This window comes from Acomys minous (genome assembly GCF_964271855.1).
Source record: "Acomys minous genome assembly, chromosome: 12".
In the NCBI taxonomy this organism is placed as follows: domain Eukaryota; kingdom Metazoa; phylum Chordata; class Mammalia; order Rodentia; family Muridae; genus Acomys; species Acomys minous.
Genome location: NC_140493.1, coordinates 33697604 through 33721523, shown reverse-complemented (window position 1 = coordinate 33721523; position 23920 = coordinate 33697604). Strand labels below are relative to the sequence as shown.

At 40.2% G+C, this 23920-nt stretch overlaps 1 protein-coding gene and 2 long non-coding RNA genes across 3 annotated transcripts in view; 2 read left to right on the top strand and 1 right to left on the bottom strand.

Moving 5' to 3' along the window:
* EIF3H (eukaryotic translation initiation factor 3 subunit H) overlaps positions 1 to 23920 on the top strand; it is an 88235-nt gene that overhangs the window by 29907 nt on the left and 34408 nt on the right. The gene's annotated exons all lie outside the window — the stretch shown is intronic.
* The window catches only part of LOC311578154, a 37151-nt gene continuing 13790 nt past the window's right edge, over positions 560 to 23920 (bottom strand). Inside the window, exon 2 of the long non-coding RNA XR_014772777.1 lies at positions 560 to 9645. This is a non-coding gene — a long non-coding RNA (uncharacterized lncRNA). The remainder of the gene's footprint in view (positions 9646 to 23920) is intronic.
* On the top strand, positions 9635 to 22131 carry LOC311578152. Its single transcript, XR_014772775.1, has 2 exons — positions 9635 to 14107; positions 20910 to 22131. It is a non-coding gene; the product is annotated as an uncharacterized lncRNA (long non-coding RNA).

Below are 23920 nucleotides of genomic sequence, written 5' to 3'. Positions count from 1 at the left end.
CTCTGAGCTTTTTTGGTTAATTTTTCATTGTGGTAAAATTGTTTCTTTTGTTACAAGTATAATGTTAATTTAAGAAATACTCGTACAAACTTCTCTACAGAATCATCTCAAAATGAAAGTCCAGACAGAAAGTGTTGCCAGGACTTAAAGAAATAAGACGCTTTCAGAGTACCTTTCATGGCTCAGGTGCTGTGTGTATCACTGGGCTAGTTAGGGAGAGTGAAATCTGTGATTGTGTGATTTTCAGTGTAAGACGGAAGAATCCACGCTAGATGGTGGAGACTGTCTTGGCTAATTAGTTGTTGCCTGCTCACCTTCCTTCCCTTAAGTGGACTGAAGCCCAAACACTGACCAGAATTGCTAGAAACCTACCCGAGGCTCCTCCTTTAAAGCTTGCTGTTCTCAGAACTCAAACCATGGTCAGGACAGGGAACAGGGCTCGTTAATTTTCAGCCACATGGAGACATTTTGCTGAAAGATGTGATGTTTGCTTACTATTTTGTTTCTTAGCCTATCTGTAGTTAGTAACCGCTATATCTGTTCAATATATTCATTCTAAAAAAAAAATCTGCTTATTTTTTTTTTTAACAAAACTTTTTTCTTTTTTCTTTTTGGTAGAAATACTAGAAAATTCGTTGTAGAACATTAGCACTGAAGTATTTGCTTGAAGCTTGTTGGGAAGTTAGGGGCAGTTTTAACTTAGTGACCTTGAATCTTAAAGTGCAAGGATGATAAAATGCTTCATGTATTGCAGGGGGAAAAGATTATCCACGGTAATTTATTTCAGCATTTATGCGGAAACGACATTGTACAGATAGTGAAAAAAGATAGGTAACAAATCCTAGTTATAGCCGTGAAAAGTTTTAAGTAGAAGAGACAAGTGTGCAAATAAAGTTTGAAGTGTGCTTGATACCTCTGGAATGACGTGCAGAGAGTGGTAGGAGGGGTCAGATGTCAGTGTGGTTTCTTGTTTGGTGTGACCTCACAAAAGTTTGATTTTTGTAGGGAGATGTCACTTGCATTATCCACATTTGTGGGACACAGTAAGTAGTGTAGGCATTTCATGAAATAAAGAGCAAACTGATGGGATTATTTGACGTGGAATTTATTCAGAATGAGTTACATTCCTTGACAGCGCTTGAGATGCAGTTGCTCCTGTAGTGTGTAGGACCCAAGGCTTCTGAGAACTGTGCTTGCTATAAGCAGCTCTGAGCATGCTAGTGTCAAGCATGTGGAGATTTCAGTCTGTACTACAGGTAGCTGTAGTTAATAAAATGCTTAATATATTCTACATATTAATAACTAGTTCACTTTACACATTGTCTAGGCAGCAAACCGTGAGACTATATATTAACATAATTCTCTTGAGTTCTGTTTTTTGTTTTTGTTGTCGTATTCATGGTAGTGTTTGAAATGCTAAAACTTAATGAAACATTTGATGATTTTCTGGTGACTGTTCATTATACCGTACCAAATTATTTTGATCACTCAGGGAGACTGTGAGTTAGACTTTAAAATGATATGTTTTGTTTTTGGTTTGTTAAGGTGATTAGGAACCGAGAAATACAATCTAAATGTGAAACTGAAATCTCAGTATATTCAGGTCTTTTATTGTTCTTGAGTTTTTCGGGAATAACTCTAAAAGTGTGGGCAAAATCTGGCTTCATTTTAAAACTTTCAAAAGTGTCATTATGTTTATTTCATGTTTTAAATTTCACTTTTAAAAAATTAGTTCAGAAACACCATTGCAGGGAAAATGCGCCGTTGAAGATTTGGTCCATGTGAAAGGTTTTTCTGCTTGAAGAAATGAAAGCGCTTTACCCCGTCCTCTCCCGAGGTCCCCAAAGTGTAAGTGCTATGGTTTGGGAAGAAGCCAAGGAAAACCTGTTTGAATTTTGTGCAGACTTAAAGTAATACTGTAAGATTTGAAAATTACAGGTGGATCTAGTACTTAAATAGTATTTAAAATTCCGAAGTTTCCCAAGTCTAAAAACATAATCCTTAAATTACCATTCCCAGTGGTTTAGATTTTAATTAAATAAAAGCTGTCTTACTTTTGGCCCACAACAACTCTAGGTAAGATATTTGAATTATTACTAAACTTCAAGCTGATAACCATTAAGAATGAACTATTTAACACTAATAAAAATGTCAAAAAGCCACAATTAGAGTATATAAGCAAAGGCCCTTTTTTCTGTTTTTCTATAAACCGTTTCCTAAGAAGCAAGTTTAAACTCGCTTTCTATTTTGCCCAGAAGTGTTGACTAATTTCAGTCTTCCAATTAAGTATATTATTAAATCTGTTAATGTGTACACACACACAGTGTGTGTGTATGAATTATAATTAGATTTGGTGTTTTTGATACTGATGTTGCATTTTCCAAAAACATGAAATCTGTGTGTTTTAAATTAATCTTTCTCTGCTGAAATTGTTATCATTCTGCATTCCCCTAACTGTTTGAGATCACTCTGAGTGAGCTTTTCATACCTTTTCCACTTCCTAACATGAGTATTCTTTATTACCTCTGTAAAAGCCAGTAACTTTCATTTGGTACATTTTATTTGTTTTCTGATGTAGTGAACACAAAGACAATGCATGTTTTGACCTAACATCATAGTATAGATTTAACACACCCTGAGCCACGTCCTGGCCATACCCTTCTGAGCATCCATTCACCCTTGTTTTCTTTACCATCTAACATCCAGACATCATTTAATATTCAGACAGCCTCAGCTTGAGTAGGGAGAGGGCTGCATGTTCATTTCAACAGTCTTCGCAGAAACACATCCACGTTCTTTCTGTTTGACAGAACTAGATAGGTGGTGATGCTGTGCAGGCTTGTTTGGTAGCAAGTCACTAAGCTTAGGGTTAGCAACCATGGCAGTAGGAGGACTCTCGCTGCAGAGCCTAGTGATTTGTGACCTGCCGTTAGCCTGAGCAGGCTGCAAGGATGACAGCACTAGCACCAGCTGGACCTCTGCCAGTTGTCCTTAGGCTTGATAGCTTCCAAACTCCATTTATATTCTTCACCCACCCCCCCATCTCATTAAATTGATTGATGTTTGAATGAAAAGTATATACCTGGCGCTTTTGATAGCCATGGCTTACCACATCTCTACTGTGGGGTTTCTCGGGAAGGGGAAGACTGGAGAGGCCTGTTATTTAAGGAACTTACCTATTCTAAGTAGCATTTTGCCTTGAAGCATGGGGAAGCCTAATAGATGATGGGAGTAAATCAGAGAAGTGCTGAGGGAAGACTGATCAAGTGACCATTCTAGATTCATTTTGTCTGTCTGTCTGTCTCTGTCTCTGTCTCTCCTTATCCTCTCTCTCTCAATCTATGAGAATGGCAAATACCTGCAACACGCTACATCAATTCTGTCATTTCAGATGATTCTATTTATAACAATTTATTCCTGAAAATTTGGAAATTGGATCATCCTTGCATTGTATTTTTAGACATATTGTATTTCTTCTTTTCACCTCATTTGGTAACAACTCCCAAAACTTTAAATGTACTTAGTGGGTTGTTGTTTTTTTCTGAGGCTGGCCTGGAAGTCTTAATGTGACCAAGGACCTCCTCAGACTCATCCTCCTCCTGTCTTTGCCTCCTGGGCGCTAGGATGCAAACTGGAAACGGAACCCCAGTTGTTCTCACTTAGTTTCAAAGAGTATGACTAAAGTTGCTGGCGGTGTGAATTCTTTCTCCTTAACATTTTATATTTTGATTTATCTTATTCTATCACCAGCTTATCTTTACCCCCAGACATTGCTAAAACAAAACATTAGCAAGGTTAGACTAGAACAGGGTAAAGGATTAGATGAAGACTACTGAAGTAGTGGCTTGACAGGCACTAACTAGTCTTTGTCCTGTGGTGATGAAATACGGGAAGGGCTAGTACAGACAGGGCGTGGCGCATGCAGATCTTAATGCGCACCCATGTGCCTCTCACTGCCTTAGCAGATACTGGCTGTGAGCGGCAGTGAGACTGCTGCTGTTTTCTCAGAGTCCAGCTTTGTGTTTATTTTCAGACTGTCTCCTACAGGACACTGATTAGAAGAAAGGTACTAGTAGCTGATTATAGGAGCTAGCACACACATGCTATTCCAGTTCTCACTTGGGAAGACTCTGAAGTTATGCATCTCGATTGTCGAGAGACAGGAAAGGAAGTCCAGACCGAACTTCCCAGTAGCTCTGGTCACAGTTCTAGGTTTGCCATCAACTGTCATTTTTTCCACAGCAAGTTTTCACATCGGCAATATAGAATCTTTAGCAAGTAGGGAACTGAGGAAACAGAAGCACATGGTTAAATTAGTGGTAAATGGAAGGATAGAAGCTCCAGCTAACATGCTTGTGCACTGAGATCTAGGTTGGGAGAGCTGGAGTGATCCTGCTGCTTTGTCTGTCGGTGAGTGGCGCCGGCCCTGAAAGCGGCTTAGAGGCAAGATGCGTTCACTTCAGGCACCGAGTGGTGTTATCAGTTACTGTTGGCACAGCTGAAGGCCAATGACTGTTAAATTTAACCTAGGTTTCAGAAAATTGAGTAAGTTTGTAGTGTGAACCATAGACATTTATCCAGGGCAGCTCTAAGCTTTACATGAACCATAAATTAGTGGTGGTTGAATCGTCAGCCCAGGCGTTCTGACTATAGCTCAGGCGTTCTGAATGGTCAGCTGTGGTTGAATGAAGTCAGCTCAGGCATTCTAAACACAGTTGCTGAAAGTCAGCACAGCCTTTAGTATTTGCTTCACGGAATGGAGAAACCGATTGAGCCGAGTAGGGCAAGTTCTTATTAAATGCCACAGACTGCATTTGCAAATAGCAAATAGCTCGAATAGATGGTTTTATTTAACTTAAGAAGTCAGTGCCTGCCTGATGGCACAGGCTTTCTAGAATACATTGCTTTGCAGATGACTTAAACAGACAGTACTGATAAAGCCTGTCATGTGAATTTCCTTCTTTACTGAGTACACAGTATGGTTAAGTGATATGTTGTGTAATGCTTCCAATCTGCTGCTTCTGCCATCTGGGCAAACAGAATGAAAGAAAAGAAAGCAGGGGAAGGAAACAGATCCCTCAGCTGTAGGGAATCTGTGTGAACACTGGGTGCCACTCACGGCACACTGAGCTGTGGCAACTGCCTTTGTAACCGGTATAAGTAGCTGTGGGTAAAATGGAGGCCTGTAACATGACCAGCCATCACAGCCCCTATTGGACGCTCTGGAACCTGTGGTTGAGACAGACCAGTCCAACAACAAAAGCATTCACATCCAGAGGAAAAGCTACCCATCACCTCATTCCTTCATGATTTCAGCCAGTCCTTCACCCGGGTCTAGCACTGCGTCCTCCTAATGATTTGCTTTTTACCAGTTCTTTCGGGGTGGAGTTGAGCTGGTGAAAGAAGGCCGATAAATTAAGCCCATTTCTTCCTTTTTAAAGTACAGCGCTGCTGCAGTCAGCAGCACAAATGTTGAGGTAGATGTGATAAGCACTTCCGCTTTAACTTCACCTTAGTGAAATCTTTTTGTAACCGAATTATGTTCTAAAGTAATTTCCCCAAGATATTGAATTTCCTTTTCAAAAGGCAGCAGTACCTACGGATGGGAAATTGCTTCACATCTCACAGGTTGTACCGACGGGGACCCTCTGCGCGATGTCGTTGGATGTAGAGTAAGGGTGCACCTTTGTCAGTGGAGCCATCTCTGACTTGAATCTTAAGGATTGTGAAGCAGGTTTTTGTGCTAATGCCTGCTTCTTATGGTGCTGCTTGCTATTATAATCATAGACTAAACTGGTCATCCGGTGCCTCCTTAGGAAGCGACACAGCCTTGAATACGTGGCTAACAGTACAAAGCCACTGTGGTTTCTGAGGCTTACCAACCACGGCTCCAGTTTTGAAACACTCAAAATGAGACCTGCTCTTTCTTCTTTCTTTCTTTCTTTCTTTCTTTCTTTCTTTCTTTCTTTCTTTCTTTCTTTCTTTCTTTCTTTCTTTTTTGAAAAAGAGTTGTCTTATCAGAAAACATGGTAGCTTAAGCAGATCCGCAACTGGGAGCACTTAATAACAGAAAGCGGTGGTTGACACCAGGAAGTAGGTAAATAAGGGCCATATATGATAAGGCCCAGCCACCTGGGTTTTATTAGAGTGCTTGATTCTTTGATCACAATATTATTTCAAGGCTTGTCTATTTAAATTGCTAAGGTTTCTTGTCACCATCATGATTTAGACCACAGTTTCTTTCATTGCAAAGAGACTTTTTTTTTTTTTAAAGAAAGATTCTGGCCAAGTCAAAATTTGGAGGAGGTGCAAGTTCAACAACCAGAGAACCTTAGAACAAGAAAACTATTACAGAGAGACTTGAAAGCCACTGGATCCCAGGTCCATCTGACCTCTCTGTAGTTTTTGCTTAGATCATAATTACACTTCATGTGGCAAGGAAAGCTATAAGGATGACTGGTATAATTCAATTAATTATTGTTTGATATAAATATACACATTTGAAACACGCATTTCATGTTTTGAGACGGTACTGCTCTCAGCTTTCCCTCCCAGCTGGTAAGTGGTTTTGATGAACATCTTCAAGAACTTATGGAATGATTTTCAACTGCTTCAGCCATAATGACTGAATTATACTAATCACAGAACTTAATTTGCTTGATAAATTGTCTTGCTTTGCCTTTGAACCTGAAATCTTTAAACTTCAGTTAGCTTAATGTCAGTAAATGAAATTTTTACTCATCAAAACCATCAGAATTTCCTCCCGCTAATTTTTTTTTTATCATAGAAATAGTCTTTCACTAATATTTAATGGCTTCTTTGTTATGTGTTAGAGCAAATGCTTTAGCTTGAAGAAACATTTTGAGTAGTGAGCGGAAGACAGGGAAGACTTTCTAATTTAAGATGCTGGTATTGGCTTAGAAATGGTAGTCACTGAGCAGTGTTCAGCATTTATACGTAATATGCTTTGTACATCCATCCTACTAATTATCATTGTTTTGATACTTGAGTACCCTGTTCCAGCTGCTATAATTTGACCTCAGTGTTTCCATTTTCCCATGTAACTTAAGTCTGGTTAAAAGCACTTAAAAATTTAAGTCTTCTTTGATTTGTCCTTGGTTGTAAAAGGAATATGTAAAATTGACATCCAGTATCATTTTTATTTTCCCTGATCAGATAAAAGGAGGAAAAAATAAAAATAGGTAAAAAGAGTGTTTACCAAGAGCTATGATAGTCTTGTTTTGAAAGGGCTGTATTTTAACTTGTGCACAACGTCATTGAACAGGAGAGATGAACTTGACTAGATGAGGGGCATACATGTGCTACAAGCACAGAATGGAAGATCTGCCTGTTGAAGCAGGGGATTACCTTAGTAATGGGCTGAATAAAATCATAGAGTCCGGTTCTGGAAGACTTAAAAATGAAGTGTAGTCTTGAAGTAGTCAGTTTGTGTCCTCTATCATAGGGGAGACATTGTGAAAACAGCATTTTGTGGCTTTGGGAAGGACATCAGAAGGAAAAGGAGAGCCTGGATGAAATAGCTAAAAGCAATAGGTGAAAACTAGAGAGGTGGAGAAAAAGGTAAAACTTGAGGCTTGTTACCAAGTAGCTCCAGTGCCCAGCATGTTCTAGGAGAATTGAAGTTTTGTTCATCATTCTCTCCTTTAAAAATAATTTCATAAAAAATACCGGGTCAGTGATAATGGTATGTGCAGATGGATGCAGTAACTGAAAGCTATTGGTGACAGGCCAGGATGTTTAAACATTTAGTCCTAGCTATCACCTTTACTGAAAGGAAGTTTCTAAAGTTGGTAACTGTAGAGCATTATTTTGGCCATTGAAAATATATAGAGAGTGTGGAATAGCCAGTGTGGTGCACATGTGAGCTGACTATTTTTAAGGTTGTCTTCTAGGAACATAATTATTAAACTTCAAACAGAGCTCAGATCTACTGAAAATAGAGAGGTTGTATTCCTAGGTTATGCCATCACAGATGCAGTTTTAGCAACTTGTTGACCTGATCCATTTGTTTAATCAATTTGTATTTACTAGTGCTATCTACCTCTGGACCTTTTTTTTTTTTTTTTTTTTTTTTTGGTGATGCTGAGGTGCTGAGGGATTCCACAGTCAAGTGGAAGGGAAGTGTTAGACTGTAAAATAACCACATTGTCCTAAGTGGAAGAAATAAACAAATGACTTGTGGACAGTGACACTGTGTGAAAGGTACAGTCAGTTGACACATGAGAAATAAAAAACAACTCAGCCAGCAGTGGTGGTTGCTGCCTGGGATTCCAACACTTAGGTAGCTGAGGCAGGGGGATCACTGTAAATTCAAGGCTGTGAGTACCAGGGGAGCCTGGACTACAGGACACGGGTCCTGTGTGAACAGATAGACAGGCAGAACCAAGTGTGTGCAGAGCCAAGAGGAGAGGAAGACCAGGTGCATTGGCCTCATGTTGCTGCGTAATAAAGCCCTTTTTGTCAGGAAGCCCTGGGGATTTCCACTCTCTGTAGTTCCGTGATGTACCTAAGACCTGCCTTTCTGGTCTTGTTATTTGATATTTGAAATGTTTATGGATACCCAGGAGATTGGTAATTGCATTTATTGGTGATAGTATTTATTGTAAAAAAAAAATTAATGCCTACTAAATAACCTTCACAAATTAGAATATTTGGAGTCTTTCCTAAAAAAAAAATTAAAATTTACTTTAATAATCTTACATTAAACTCTAGGTACACATGCAAATTTCACATTTTTTGCAACTATCTGTTGCTTTCCAGGGTCCAAGTGTGGGGTACACATTATAGTTAATTGCTATGTTTTGGGTTTTGTTGTAGTTTTTATAGTTCTCCTTGGTTTCTTATTCTGTCTCTATTTTCTCTTTAACGATTTGGGCAGCTTTGAGGAATATGATTAAGTATTTTATTTTTACTGTCTCTTATTTGATATGCCTCTCATTTAAAATTTTTGAATAATCATTAGAATTATAGATGTTTTGCTTTGAGATAGAGTCTCACTATGTTGCCTTGGTTGGTCTGGAACTTTGTATGTAGACCAAGCTGGGCTCAAATTTGTAGAGGCCAGCCTGGCTCTACTTCTCCAGTGCTGGGATGAAAAAAGCCTTTGCCATCACACCCATGGGACAATCTGCTTCTGTTGATTCTGAGGAGGATCATCGTACCTACATAGTCACTGCGGATGCTAGCCTTGTTCCTTGTGGTTTAAGGTCTCATCTGATGTCTGGGTCACACATTATCTCAGAAATCTTTATAACCCCGGGCAACATTAGGTTGTGAATGCTTCAATCAACAAGTTCACTTCTTTTGCATGAAATATCTCAATAACTCTTTCTTGTCCTGCTTATTGCTAATATCTAATATTGTGTCACAGACTGGCTCGGTTGGGGATAGGTCTTTGGAAATGGGGGTTTTTGAAGCGCAGGTGAACAGAAATAAGGCGATTGACAGAGACAAAACTCAAGATGGAGTTTGTATCTGAGTGTCATTACCTAGAGTCTTTTGAAATACTCTGTTTTTTTGTAGACCATAGCATAACATTAGCTAATGATTAATTTCTAGTCATGTTTCTTTTTAAAATTTTATTTAATTAATTTCTTTAGATTACATCTCAATTGTTATCCCATACTTTGTATCCTCCCTCCCTCCCGTTTTTATTCTATTCCCTTCCCCTATGTCTGTGACTGAGGGGGACCTCCTCCTCTCTATATGGTCATGGGCTATCAAGTCTCATCTTGGTAGCCTGCTTATTCTTTCTCAGGGTGCCACCAAACCTCCCCACCACAAGGAAGTGGTCAAATATGGAGTGGAAGTGAAGCAGAACTACTCTAGACCTGGACAGTCGTTGGCTGCAGTTTTGAGTCAGAGTCGTCTCCTAGCGGCCGTGGTTACACCTGAGAAGTCCTGATTTGGGAGTGAGGTAGACTTAGAAAGAACAGATTCCAGCATGATGAGAGAAAAGAACTGCGATTCAATTTCTCCTGGCAGAAGCATCAGCCCCAGTCCAGGAGACTCTCCCCTTTTTGGTGGTCATAGCCTCAGGCCTGTGTAGTATTTGTCACACAGACTCCACTGGAGGGGTCGTGACAATATTGGTAAATGTATATCTTTGCTATTATATCTTCATACAGATAGAAGCTTTGTTTATACACTGCCACATCCATCGTCATAATAGTATATACATTTCCATAGGTAGCATAGGGTGTGTCTTTGACAGCGTTTGAATTAGATGTTAGATAATATTCATTGTAGTCAACAGCACACCAGCATGGTCACTACTTGGTAACATTTCCAGACTGTTATTGGTGTAGTTGGTTCTGCTGCAAAGTGTCATTTATAGCAGGAGCCTCTATAGATTTACATTTGAGATAAACACATTTGGGCCACTGACATAAATTATCAATGTGAGAGCTGTATAAGAACATAAAATTTACAAGATTATCTAAATAATACTTAAAATGTTTTCCTTATAAAAGCCTTTTCTGTGTTTGTTTTTGCATGGGTAACTGAAACCTTCAGCCTGTTATCTCTCAGTTTAAAAATAGGGATGGAAATACTAAAGGTTTAGGATCACTCAGTTACCCCTTCCTGCAGCTGTTCTTCAATATTTGTTTTGATATTGGTTCCAGGGATCTTCTTATATTTGTTGATTAATCCTACTCTTCTGTGTGTGGAACAAACTAGCAACTACTAGTAGCCATGTTCACTGACAGCGATACCAAGGCTTTACCACCAGGATATTTTACCACTATTACCTACCTGTCAGTAAGAAGTCTTTTCCTCTTTCTCTTAAACTGGGATAGATCATTGAAAAGTAAAAGACCTGGCCCTAGAGGTTAGCTGTCGGACGGTAGTAATCTTTTTTGTTGTTCATTCTGATTAATGTATTGATAATGCTGATGTTCTAAGCAAAGTGGTAATTATTACCACTTTCTGAGTGTTTGGGATGCACCAGACATTCAGTTCAGAGCTTAACAAGTATCTGTTATGTGAAGCTTGGTTTCTGCTATTTTAGTCCATTTGTAGCAGTTAAGATTTAAATAGAAAAAAATAAAATAGACATGGCAGAAGACAGTACAGGCTGACCCTTATTTAAAAATGTGTAGGGCCAAAAGTACTCTGGATCTTGGAGGTATGTGTTTTGTTTTGTGTACAGACTGACTATCCCTACTGCCAAAATTCAGAATCTGAAATGTTCCAAAAGCATTTGATCACCCTTACGACACTCTTATCTTAGTACAGGTAGTGTTTGACCTATATGCATTTCAGTTCTGGGCTTGACCGCTAGCACAGCTACCACCTTTCGAGAGGTGGGGGCAGTATTCAAATGTTGTAGTAGTCCTGATGCTGGACTGTCAGAGTTGTGATGCTCTCAGAACATGGTTGTGACGAAATGACAGGTGAGACAACACTTGAGTAAAGGAGGTCCTTTCAGCAGGAGGTTGATGTGGTTGGTCTCCCTGGGGTTTGATTAAGTTGGGCCTCGCTTCCCTCCTTATTCTGCCAGCTGTACCGAAGCATGTGTTAAACATACAAGTCCAAAGTCTTACCTTGTTCCTAGAGAGTGATTTCCCTGTCCTCTCCTCACCCTAGCTAATTAACTCCTGCTTCTATTCCAGGACTCAGCTTAGGTATTATCCCTAGACCCCACACACATAGCCCTCAGGCAAGCCCTGGCTGCATGCTCTCACAGATTGTCCGCTTACCCACAGTGGTGCTTACCCGATTCTGTACATTGTATGTGTATAAAAGTCTTTATTCTGAAACTGTATTTACTGAGGCTGCAAAGATAGTATGTGCACTCCTGGCATACCCTTTATTTAGTCAGCATTTCTTAAATGTTCATATCTTTTTTCTCACGTGGAGATGTCCTTTATTTCTGACTCCCCTGGTTTAGAGATGGGGGGATTGGAGACAGTGTCTCATTGTCAAGTGAGGCTGGCCTCACTTGATATTTCTACCTGAATCTCCAAGAGTGCTAGATTGCAGGTAGAAATGGCTACCTCTAAAGGCCCATAGAGGGTCAGCTCCTATAATGACCCACTTATCATTGGGCCCCTTTGATATGGTCAGCAAATTAGCAGGTCATGTGCCTCCTTAACTAAGAAATTGTTGGTGCGTTACCAGAAACTAAACTATAGGTTATACTTAGATTTCTTCAGCTTTGTTTTTTTGGTCAGGTTTTCTCTGTCCTCCATCTGTTACGTAGTTCAGTCTAGGATCGGGAAGGCGTTGAGTTTTATCTCTCCCGTGTCCTTCAGTCTGTATTTTCTTCTTTTTCCTGAACTTGACACGTTTGAGGGAGTACTTGTCAGCAGTTTTGTATGTTCACCAGTTTGGGTTTGTCTGTTCCTCATGGTTATGATGAGATTTGGATTTGGTGGAGAAAGTGATGAAGTGCTCTTCCTCATTCTCTGCACACATCGGTGGGTATAGCCACCTGGTCTCATGGTTTTGGCTGTGACTGTTAGCTTTCTCCACCGGACAGTTAGTGTGTTTCTTTTCCCATACTTATCTAAATGCAGCCTGCATGCAAGACGCCGTTCAAATTCCATGTCTTTGTGGGAGGAATATCAAAGACCTGCAGATACATGAAAAGCGCTCCATAATTAATAAATATTATGAGGGCTGCCAGATGCTATCTTTGCAGTTATTACTCACTTCTGCTAGACCAGGTTCTCATGAACTCTTGGGCTGACACTTATTTATTGTTTCCCCTCTGTGTAGAACAGTAGAATGAACTAAATGCTGAGTAAAATATGTGCTGAGTGGAAAGGGCTGGCTTGTGAATCACACACATGCAAAGGTAGTGGATGTGCATACAAGCAGGGAGGTGGCAGGCTGGCTTGTGAATTACACACATGCAAAGGTAGCGGACGTGAATACAGGTAGGGAGGTGACAGGCTGGCTTGTGCATCTGCCCTCTGATGTGAATGTATTCCACCAATTTCCTTTATTTTACATTAATTTGAAATTAAGCAGTTTTTAAAAATTCTCTAATGAAGACATTTTTGTTTTGTTTTGTTTTCTCAAGATAAGGTTTCTCTGTGTAGCCCTGGTTGTTCTGGAACTTGCTCTGTAGACCATGTGAGCCCTGAACTCAGAGATTCATCCACTTCTTCCTCCCTAGTACTGGGATTAAAGGTATGCTCCACTGCCAGCCTAGTGTCTAATTTTAACGTAGTATGTTTTTTATTCTCACTTTTAAAGCTTTTTGACAATATAGGCTGAAAGTCTTAGGATTAAACATAGTTGGTTGAGTATTCTGAGTATACACCACATTTTAGAAGGGTAGATTTTACCTAGGAAAGTTTATAATTTCTAAGTAATTAGCAATGATAGAAAAGTTTCTCCCCTCTGCTAAAAACAAGGTGTTTAAGAGTACCACTGCTGCCTTTAACCCAGCTTTTGCAATATAAATGGATGCCCTGAGCCTCAGGCACACTAAACTTAGCCTCTGTAGTAGATGCCAGCTTTTCTTGTGGATGCTGTCTGGCTTCTTTTCAAGCTGCACATATCTTTTTAGTTTTCTTTCTTCCTCTTTTGGAGAAGCCTGGTGGTTGTCCCTCTAGGAACAGAAATAATAAGCCATACTTGCATGTAACTTAAAAAAAAAAAGTAAGTAGCAAGTAAAATGTAAAGAGAATTTTCCTTAAGACTTTGATGTGGGCTGGGTATGGTGAGGCACATGCTTAATTCCAGCACATGGGGGTAAGAGCCAGGTGACTATGAGTTTGAGGCCAGCTTGGTCTACACAGCTAGTTCCAGCACTACATAGTTTTTAAGACAAAACATATGAAAACTGCAGTGGCTGCAGTCCTGCTTCAGTGGCCATTGCTGTCGTTGTTGTGACAGACATCTTTTCCTATCTGCTGTTAAACTCTAGAGGGAGAGTCATCATCAGTGACCACTGAAGACCGGTCAGATACATTATCTTCTGTTTCATGTTTCATTGAAAAATTACCTGTTGTCATTTGACTTTAAACACCTTATCCTTAGAAGAGAATGTCCAGAGATCTGTATGTTTATTTAAAGTAGCTGCTATAATGTTGGGCATGGTCGTGCACACACCTGATGCCAGCACCCAGAGGCAGGCAGTGAATTGAAAGCCAGCCTGGTCTACACTGTAATTTCAGAACAGCCAAAGCTATGTAATGTCCTCACCCTCGACAAAACCAAACCAAACAAACACGTCAACAGCTGCTGTACAGAGATTTAAGGAAAAGGGTCAGTGTAGAGAGTTTAGTGTTTTACTGATGAGTTACTGAAAAATTGGCCATGCAATTAATGAACATGTAAATGAATTTCATCAAATAAATAACCCTGTAATTCATAAAATGACAGAGTGGCATGAATTTATAGAATGGTGAGTTGGGTCAGTGAGGAAGAACACAAACTGCAGGCTGCTCACAACTACCTACACCTCCAGCTCCAGGGGAAACTGGTGACCCTGGCCTCACAGCCACCTGCATGCTTATACACACAAATGGACACGCTCACACATACACATGATTTTAAAAAGATAGAACTATTTTAATAAAAGTCACTGGCTGGTTTTAAGTGTGTGTGTGTGTGTGTGTGTGTGTGTGTGTGTGAGAGAGAGAGAGAGAGAGAGAGAGAGAGAGAGAGAGAGAGAGAGAGAGAGAGAACAGACAGACTTCATTCTTAACTGTTTTGCCTCCCATCTCCTGCTGGGAATACACTGCTGCTTCTTTTGCATCCTAGGAGATAAAAACAAACAGTGAGACGGTAAGACCCAATGTAATACTAGGATTTCTTGGGGGAGAGGTATTGAAGTAGTGGCTGTTGCATGAGCAAAAGTTGCTTAGTGATTCAAGATATATTATTTAAAAACATTCAGCATTAAGTTTTCTCATTGGTAACACATAGTGTAGTATTTACAACACAGTGTGTGAAAGTTAGGATCATTTGTACCTCTGACAGTGGGTGGCTATGAAGGCCTTTGGTGTAATGGAAACGTTCAGATTTATATTAAGTACCACTGGATTTAGGCAGGTCAGTTAGATCATGAGTGGTGGCAGTGAAGATGGGGTGGATGTAAGAATGTGGTAGCTGTTGAGTAAGGGGCTAATTTGCATTGGTGATGCTGCAGATCACAGCTAAATTGACTTGTGAGCTAGGCTTTGAAGACTGGAAATTTTTAGGTGAAATGTATATGGTTTTCCTCCTTGAGTAATCAGAGTCAAATTTATATCAGTTTGATTAAAGACAGTGCAAAAATTGCTATTATAGTTACTTTAGCACCTGAAATCATAGCTCCCTAGTTCACTCAGATGCATTTAACTGTGATCTGAGTTTGATTGTAATATAATATGTGCTTTGGGTTGTGCTGGGCGTTAAGAAAGAATACAAGTAAACCACCGAGTCAGTGAGCGGTAGCTGCTGTTTTTTACACAGGAACTGGGCACATGTGCCTGGAGCCATTTGATTTGTATAGGCTATATCTTCCACTGGAGCATAATTTAACTGAATCAGTGGATATTGTACTTAACAGATCTCAGGCCCAAGACTTGCTGAGTAGATTAAGTTGCGTTACATTCTAAACTAATCAGAGCAAGCGGAGATTTAGGTTTTAAACAAGATAATAGTTTTTAGGAACAAATAAAGATTTTGGCCGCAAGAGAAGAAAAACAAGCCATTAACTAATACAGTGTGATGAAGCCAGGCAGGTCTAGAGGGTTCTTAGTGAAGGTTATGTAACGTCATCAGGGATTTTACATCCTTACAGTGGTTTGCCATATAGGGTAGACTAGGCCGCGAGCATCTACAATTACAATGTATTTTTGTAAATATGACTATACACACACACACACACACAGTGTGTACATGCGTGCATATGTGTGTGTGCACTCGTGTGTGTGTGTGTGTGTGTACATGTAAGCAGGTGCATGAATGTGTGTGATGGTACATGTGTTGAAGGTCAGAGAGAACATGCTGGAATTGCTTCTCTTCCACTGTGTGTTCTGGGGATTGAATTTGTGTCATCAGACTTGCTTGGGAAGTGTTACCTGCAGAGCCGTCTCACTGGCCCTTTATTTTATTTTAGGAATTTCAATTTAACTCGGAATTTGGCTGGTAAAAACAGTGGGTTCCTTTGCTCCTCTTGTCTTAGGGTGGTGTAGGTAGTACACTAGAGGAGAGCCCATGCTGACTGACCATATCTAGAAGCCAGGAGGGTCAAGGCAGCAGTGCTGTTGCATATTTTACTGGTACTTCATGATTAAACTCTTCTGTAATTAAGTGCGTTTTGAAATATCATTGTACCACCTAGGGGAAATGTTGTGGAATTAGTATCTGAGCGCATTGGCCTCTCATTTCCAAGTGCATGTCATGACGTGTGTTTTTGTGTGTCTCACGCACACATGCAGGCATACAGCCACTTAGGCACCCTTGGGGAGATGAGGAGTGCATTTAGCATTTGAAAGAAACCTATCAGAAACAGGCCACTAAGGAGCTTAGTGACATCTTAGTGCCACAGGACACTGAAGACAGCCATTAAGGGGAGGGATGTGTAGGCAGGCCTGTTGCCTCTGCTTGCTCACTAATCACCTCCCATCTTCCAGCTCTCTTCCCAGCATCTCGGTTGTCCTTCAGGGAGAGACATCTTGCATACATGCATGCACACAGTGAAAAGATTACAATTTAACATGTAATATAGTTTAACCATATTTTACTTTGACCTGTATCGTCAACATTATCATGGTATTTTTTTGGCAAGTAACTGCTTAGCATCTGTCTTCAACACTGACTTCCTCACTGTTGGTTGAACAGTGCCTTAGTCTTGGGAGGAGGATTTTAGAAGATGAAGCATTTTGTGTTAAACACACATCTACAAATTTCTGTTGACACGACAGCTAAGTCATGGCAGGGAAGATTTATCATTCTTGTGTTCAGATTGACTGTACTTTTCAGCATTTAGCATCGTGTGTGGTGCCATTGGGAAGTGTTTAAAACTTCATTTCTGGGGGAAGAACAGCTCCCAAGAAGTAACACTCTTGTCTGAGGGAGGGTTGTGCTAACCGTTTACTTACAGTCATGCCGAGGCAAGTTTTAAACTTTTACAGCATAAGAATGATTAAGGATTAAAAATACAGTTTTCTTCAAAGTAAGCATTATGGTTTTGGCTTTACCTTATCTGTATTTGATTATATAGCATAACCAAACTTAGTATTTTGATTTCCTTATTTATTACTCCATCACGGTCACAGAGGGTCCAGATACCTTAGTGTTCATGAGACAACATTTCTGTGTAATTGTGTGCTTTCTGGACACAAACCCTCGGGATTTAAAGATTTAAATCTTGAGAAATCTTCTCTACAAAGTTATTTGGACACATGGATCATCTCCATTTTATTCCCAAGCAGAAAAAAGGTACATAGGAAGTATTTTATCACCACACAGTTAAGTTTTATGTGAGATTGAAGAATTTCGATTTTATGAAGATAAATTCCCCATAGGTTATAAAGACCAGTTGAAGGCCTGATGTTCTCTTAGTCTCTTACAACTGATATTAAACTCTGCTGCCGGCCAAGAATTAAAACCCACCTGCTCCAGAGCACAGGCAGTTGTATTTATTTGGGCTGATGAGGATTGCATTCTGGGGCACCTCAGATTGCCACAGTGTGCTCCATGGATTTTTACATCCTGTGGTGATGCAAGTGTAAAGCTCCCCAGGTATGTGGTGGTCCGTGCACATTTACTCTGGGAGCTGGCAGAATCACGCTGTCTTAGAGGAAAAGGACTGCCTGGGTCTGGACTGCTTCAGTCTCTAGGTACCTAGAGAAGTGTGGGCTGTGATTGGGTCAGGAGAGCAGCCCTCAGCGCCTGAACCACTGACACCCCAATCTGATTTTCTTCCTCACACTGGTATTTTAGTTTAGAGAATGAATTCACTTAGTATAATTACATGAACACAGGCTTTTAAATACATATTTTAGTGCTAAGGTATGAGACGTAAATCTAATGAAGGGATGAGGAAGAAGTTTCCTTTTTCAAAGGACAGGTTGTATTTTTCCTGACTACTCCTTCATTGTTCTATGGAATCCGGCTTTCATTAAATCTTAGTGACTAATTCTGCCGAAACACTCTATGTGTGCCAAATTCTAGTTAGGTTAAACTATAGAACAATGTTTACTCTTTTTTTACTTAATAGGATAGGTGGTCTTTTCTTTGTATCAAAATTAATTGGTCTTTGCTATATTGTTTTCCACCCCTTTGGAATGATAAAGTTGTGAAACTATGCAGTTAGTAATCTTTTTATTCAAAGGACTCTTGGGGGAATTGTTAAGTAAGTGAATGGTTCTTTCCTCCTGATTTCATTTATTTCATGTTACTGGAACTGTGCTAAATTTTTACTGACTATAGAGGAGTTTGTATATAATATACACGATAATCTTGGAATCAGTAGGGTCGCCACAGACCCTACTGAATATCTGAAACCATGCATAGTATTGAATGTACACTTTTCTTAATGTCTGTGCCTGCGATGAACTATGACCAACAGTAAGCAGAGCAACCATCGCTCTACACTGTTAACAGTGATAGTCATTTGGTAACCTTGAAGGCTGACGTTCCCAGAAGAAAAGCAAGAAACATCTGTTTGAAGATTCTGCAAGGCTGATTGACCCACTGGGACATGACTGTAGAGTTGCAGTGTTACAGAGTCAGAGCCAAAGTGATCTTGGGCTGCCTTTGTTTCCCTTCAGAGCATTTGGTGCTTATACTAGGTACTTAATCTAATGCCACTGATGTCCACAGCCCCCAAGAATGCTGTCACATGGTCTCTGAAACCCATCATAGTCCTGTCTACTTAGCTGTAGCTCATCTGTCTGTCCCCTCGACTGTATCTGGAAAGGACAACCTTGTTCTGGAACTGTCAAATGTTTGTGTAAGGACTGCACAGTGACCAGTACTGAACTTGTTGTCTGTACCACGGTGAACCAGTATTTCTGGACCATAGTCACTCGTATTTGGCGCAGAATTTTCTTACCCCTTAGGTGAGAGCTATGTTTGGAGCTGATAGTGGTGGTTCTACATACCACCTGTGTCGGGATGATTCCTACACAGAAAGGCATGCAAATGAAAATGTGAATGATTTCTGGGCTTTTCTATTTAATATGTTGTACAGATAGGGAATTATTATAAGTCTTTGCTTGTACCATTGTCTGCTCTGTCCTGTACGCCAGCAGGTAAAGGGAGGTAGTACTAGGATGGAGTCTGAGGTTGTAGAAAGTAGGCTCTTATTTGCCAGATGACTATATGAAATCATGAGTCAAAAGAAGAGATTTTATAATAGTGTTTACCAGCTCTTAAAAGTGGGATTCCTCCAAGAGGGAATAATGTGCAAGGTCATTGTGGCTAATGTGTCAAGCCTTCAAATCAAAATAGAAACTGAAGCTGTTTTCTCTCTTCTCTTTTCTAAGAAGGCTATTGCTTTTGGAAGACTTTCCCTCTTTTTTTTTTTTAAATGACAGTTCTATTTATTGAAAATACAGCACGTGAGACAAAAAGATTAGCCTCTGTTAAAAGACCAAAAGAACAGACACTTAATCCTTACATTGGGGGTTTCTTGAAGTGTCTTTGGAGCTTTTCAAGAAGCCTCCATCCTCACAAATTCACATTCAGGGCTCAGGGGAGTGAATATAAACTAACAGGTGGCGCTTTGCGTGAGAGACGCTGAGATGCCACCACTGCTATCAGTATGAAGGTTGAGATCTCTGTTAACGGATGGACAGTATACAAATGGTTGTGTATGGGGAGACAAGGAAAAGTGATTCCTTTATCTGAGTGTAGCTGCTGGCTCTCCTTAGGAATCCCCTGCCCTTAAGATTGCAGCAGGGTGGAGATGCTGCTTAGATCATAAACAGCAGGACACAGTTAACCTGGGTGATCAGCATGAGGCAGACACACTGCCATCAACCATTTGCATGGGACTTTGTCTGAACTCAGGCATTGGCTATGGGATGCATTCACCTTGCTAATCAGACTCTTCCTCGTGTGGAGAGAAGTGGGCTTCTTACTCATTTACTTAATGTAACATTGTTAAATCATTTCCTACCTGTCTCTACTGCCTCTGTTTTATTTAAACTGATTACAGAGAACGGAACTAATCTTTGAATATTTGCTGTGTCTAATTATATTAGATGTTTTCCTATATACTGAGCCTATAAGAAAAATAGCTTATTAGCCTAGAAATGATAGTTAGGGTTCGAAGTAATGTTACAGCAACCTGGAAGGATGGATAAAACCACCTCCCCCTTTCTTAGGCTTTATTCCAGCAGAGCAGCCTTTTTAGAGCGCACCTCAGCCCAGAACTTTACATCTTCAAAAAGTTGCCCTAGTTTAATTCTGGGTGTTTGGGGTGGTAGTGGATAAAGGAATTAAGAGGGATGAAGGAAGGGATAAAGGTTTGAAGGGATAAAGGAAGAGTAGTTTTCCCTTTTAACTGCATAAACTCTTTATTTTCACTCTTGCATGTTGCATATTTTCAGTAACAGACCCTGTGATTTCTACAACAGCTGTTGGTGGTTCATCAGAGGTTTGTTCTACTTCAGCCCTTTCTCTTCATGCCAGGAAACAAAAGACTGAACAGGGGTCCATCGTGGGCTGGAGAGCTTCAAAGTCTAACGTTTCTTGCTGTGAATTTGCCTTTCTGTTGTGTCTGGGTAATCATATAGCATTGGTTCTAGTGTGTCTTGATTCTTTGATTTCATATAACATTTCCAAGGCTTGTCCAGTGGCCGCTTCTCAAAAGACCTCAGGTGCCTTATTATGACCAAGCAAGATTTCTTTTTTCTTTCTTTCTTTCTTGTTTTTGAGACAGGGTCTCTCTGTGTTAGCCTTGGCTGTCCTGGACTTGCTTTGTAGACCAGGCTGGCCTCAAACTCACATTGATCCGCCTGCCTCTGCCTCCCCAGTGCTGGGATTAAAGGCATGTGCCACCACGCTCGGCCTCAAGCAAGATTTCTTTATGTCTATGCTTTCTCTTGTTCACTCATTGTGTGGGACACTTGGCTGTTGTGAACAGTGCAGCCATAAACATTTGTTAGTATAAGGTTGTGTGGATATTTGCTTTCATTTCTCTTTAGTGTGTTCCTAGGATAAGATGGCTGGCTACACGGTGATAAGTACATGTAACTAAGGAGTTGCCAGGTTGTCTCCAAAAGCAACTACACCATTTACACACTGCTTTTTGAAACTGGAGATATACTTTTGTTCATTAGTTTTGAGATCTTTGTATCATTTAAAAATATCCCATTTAATAGCTGGGTGCAGTGGCGCACACCTCCCAGTACTTCGGGAGGCACAGGCAGGTGTAACTCTTTGAGTTCCAGGCTAGCCTGGTTTACAAAGTGAGTCCAGGACCGCCAGGGCTACACAGAGAAATCTGGTCTTGAAAACCAAAATAAAACAAAAATTCCATTTAAAAGCATTTTTATTGCAGAAGATATTTACAGGAGAAGCACACAAAACAAACGTAGAGCTTGGTGAATAACTAGAGAGCACACATCTATCTCCATAGCAATTACTTTGGTCAGGAAATAGAGCAGGCTGGTGCCATAGACTCTCCCTGGAGTGATCCTGCCTGTGATCTCAGTCTACCTTTCCCCACTAGAACTAACCAGCATTTTGACATCTGTGCTGTCTCATCTTTTTGGTTCTGCCAGCTGTGTTTATGTGCGTTGTGATTCTGAGTTTGTCTGGTTTGATTTTATACGTGGATATCTTTTCTATCTTGCTTCTTTTTCCTTGGCTTTAATGTTTGTTAGGACCATGGTTTCTGGTTAATTCATTTTCATTGCTATATCTGTTGATCTGTTTTGTATTTTCATTAGCTCCTCCGAGTACAGCAGGGTTGTTCCCACTTTTTATGTGGAATTTCAAAATTTTAAAAACGTACTGTGTGTTAAGGCACTTGTATGTCTCAAATGGCTTGTAATTTTACAGCCTTTGCCTTAGTTATGTGTGTCAGGGATTGTTAGGGGGATGATCTGATATATTTTGATGCCTTACTGCTTCTGTGACCAACCTTTTGCTTAATAAAAAGTCATCCCACCTGGGCAGGGCAAAGGAGATAGGTGGGGCTGAGAGAGACAGAGAGAGAGAGACAGAGAGAGAGGAGGGGGGGAGAGGGAGGGAGGGGGAGAGAGAGGGAGAGGAATTCTGGGAAGAAGAAGGACTGCCACCAGGAGAAGGAGATCTGAAGTGAAGAGAGGAAGGCCGCCATGGGTTAGCTGGAGGAGAAGGACGAGGCCTGCGGCGTGGATGGAGAATCTGGCACAAATGAAAAACATGAACAAGTATTTGGGATTATGGATGGGAGGTAGCTTGATAGAAGTTATTAGAAGCAGATGGCATGGGATTGAGGCAGGGATCCCATGCCTGCCTCACTATGGGAGGCAATTTAGAGTATTGAGATCTGCCCTGCCCCAGGTTATCTAAGGCTATCTTAAAATATAACAAATGTCTGTGTCTTGATTGATTGCTGACTGGGCCTACAGATAATACTTGTAATTTTAAAAACAATAAGAGGTGATTAGCATGTCTATTGCTCTGTGAGTTTGTTCTGTGGGAGATTCTTTACTCCAGCGTGTGCTCACTTTGTTAAGTAGATGCTTGTTGCAGACCTACTTGAATTTTCCCATCCAAAGCCTATAGGAATAGTATATAGATTAAAATGAGAGAATTATGAGATAAATTGCCCTATTAATGATGTTTGTGTGTTATATTTACACACACATGTATATATTTGCATTTTTTTCTTTTTGTTGTTGCTGTTTGTTTTGAGGACGAGGGTCTCTACACAGCCCTGGCTGTCCTTGGAGCTTAGTGTGTAGACCAAGGTGGCTTTGAACTCACAGAGATCCACCTGCTTTCCCCCTTTGAGTGCTGGGATTAGAGGTACATGCCACCACTCCCAGCTCTATTGTCTTGTACCTAAGCATGTACCAAAGGACATGTCCATTGACTTTCTAAAACTGTTAATTATCTTCAGCAAGCTTGTGTCATGAGCATATGCAAGCAATAACCAGAAGTTGGATCAGTTTAGAATGGTGTCTGGACCATTTTAAGTTCTTTGGGCTTGTTTTTCTTTCTTTGCGCATTTGTTTGTTTTTAGAGGCAGGATCTCACTTATGTTAGTCTGGTAGCCAAGGCTAACCTGGTACTGGGCATCTTACCCAGGCTGGCCTTGGCCTTCTGCCCCTTGTCCTGCCTCAGTGTATGGAATGGTAATATTACAGGTATAGTCCACCTTGGCTGCACATACTAGTCTCTTTTATGTGAATGAACAATCACCTTTGTGATTTTCTAAGTATCTTAAAAAGGAATCAGGTTGTACATAAATAACTTGACAAACCTCATTTTTATTATTTTTAACAGATTTGACATTATTCCAGAAATGAATGCACAAATGAGAAATACATTTTTGGAAACTATAGCTTTAAACCCTGTAAGAATGTCTTTCTAGCTTTCAAAAAGGATCAGGTGGAAAACAAAATATATAAAGCCGTTGGGTAATTTACTGTAATCATATGCTATCTTACATAACACACTGTAATTATAAATTATGAAGTTGCTTATGAGAATATTCGGGCTGTACTTGTGGCTTTTATGATGTCAACATGAGGTTGCAGTTCTGCTGGTGCCCCAGAGTTGAGGCAGGTAGGATGCAGACTTGCAGTCTCCTTGTGAATGAAGCTGTTCTGCAGCACATAATCCATTACTCTGCACTGTGCCTCAAGTGCCTTCTAGAATTCCCTGTATTTGTGATATCACTCATACATTTCTTTGACAAGCCCACATTATAAGTACATGTAAAGTTGTAGAGCCTCTTCAGTTGTCATGTTCATTCTTTTTAGTCTTTCTAAATTGCCTCAACAGT